Below are 1,608 nucleotides of genomic sequence, written 5' to 3' on the forward strand. Positions count from 1 at the left end.
AATAAATATCACCTGGAATCTGTTTATAAGGTGGGACAGCAGGTTCTTCCTCTGCTTCCTCCTGGGAGACAGAAGCAAAAACCGACAGCAATATCTCCCAGCTGGATCACACGTATGATTTAAGCTTAAATGAAAAAACGGAATAAAACAATAATTTTTGGGGGGAGAAAACGGAAAGCAGGTCATGTTTCTGATAGGAGGGGAGGGTTTTTGGAGTAAATGGATCCCGTCTCAGTTTTCATCTTCTCCCTTCATCAATTAATGATGATTTTTTTACTGCATAAAGGCAGACTTGGGCAGCAAGAGAAGAAATGTCACAAAAAGAAAAAAATGGAGGTTAAATGTCATTAAAGACTATATGAAGAAAAAAGAAGGTAAAAAAACAAAGAGGTGATGTGTTCTCTGAATCACATCAAGCATCTCTGCTCCAAGTCAACACATCTGTGAACCCTCCTCCTCCTCCTCCTCCTCTCTTCATCCCTCCACCCCCTCCCAGTCAACCATCTGCCTCCTCAGATCCCCCCCTTCCCCTCACGGCAAAAAAGTGGCACGGTCCAGCTTATGTCTGAGCGCAGAGGACTGAACCACTGAGGGCGTGGCAGGGTGGAGAGGGCTGGGGGGCGGGGGGAGGAGCGCTGCAGTGAAACTGGGAGGGCTGGCAGCATCAGCAGCATCCTCTAATCTCTCAGCCTGTCCTCAGCGTACGATGCTCTTTACAAAGTCTGCAGCAGATTTATAGTTTCCTGATAAAAAAGGATTTACTTTGAGGTCCGGATCTTCAGTTCCACTGGTCCCGGTAAGAGAAGTAATTCCTTTTTGGGTCAGCTGGAGGTTGAAATTCTGTCTGGGTGAAATTTATTGTAACATTTGATCAAACATTAAATCATAAAAGATTTAACTAAAACAAAGATATCAGGTATTCATCTGAACTTTCTCCTCTTGTAAAGGAGGTAAAGCAGGAAAATAAGGATGAACAATGGAAGGAAGGACTTTCAGTTTTATTTCTCACATCAGATCAGGACCTTAGTCCGTTTCTGAGGAGCTGCAGAAGGTTTAAAGCATCTATTCAGCAGGGATTTAGTGCCATCAGCCTTATGCAATCACACACCAAAGCAAACACTCTTCTCACGTTACGATCCTTTTCACTCTGCATGTGAGCTCAAAGGAGCTGATTGTTACTGTCAACCCATCTGCTGTCTGTGGAGCGGACCTTTAAAAGCTGACTACACCTGAGAGCAAAAATATGATGCCTGAATTCTTCCTGGAACCAGCACGTCTTTCCTCCTACATGAATCTCCTCTGATGACCTCCTTCATGATCCGAGAGAAGTCAGAGACTAAAAGCAGCAGCATTCAGAGATTTTGAACCCTTTCCTCTGTAGATCTGAGAAAGTTTTGGAAGCAGGTCTTTCAGCAGTTTGTTTGTGCTCCGGTTTCCTGTTTGTTATTTAGACAAATGAGTTAAAACTCTTCACAATTTATGTCCAAACTACCTCAAACACAGTGTCCTTCCTTTTTTTTAAACTCAGGAAATCTAAAAAAAAGTATTTGTTTGGTTAAAATGCCACCATATCCTCTCTGGAACCTGCTATGGTCCTGGAACTGACCC

The 1,608-nt window shown here is 43.3% G+C and overlaps 1 protein-coding gene across 1 annotated transcript in view; it reads left to right on the top strand.

Annotated features, from left to right (window-relative positions):
• The first annotated feature begins 663 nt into the window (after nucleotides 1-663).
• The window catches only part of LOC107090429 (synaptic vesicle glycoprotein 2B-like), a 51,340-nt gene continuing 50,395 nt past the window's right edge, over nucleotides 664-1,608 (top strand). Inside the window, exon 1 of the mRNA XM_015383800.1 lies at nucleotides 664-796. The gene's annotated coding sequence lies outside the window, so the exon portion shown is untranslated. The remainder of the gene's footprint in view (nucleotides 797-1,608) is intronic.

The sequence above is a fragment of the Cyprinodon variegatus genome, unplaced genomic scaffold, assembly GCF_000732505.1.
Source record: "Cyprinodon variegatus isolate N-32 unplaced genomic scaffold, C_variegatus-1.0 Scaffold294, whole genome shotgun sequence".
Lineage (NCBI taxonomy): Eukaryota > Metazoa > Chordata > Actinopteri > Cyprinodontiformes > Cyprinodontidae > Cyprinodon > Cyprinodon variegatus.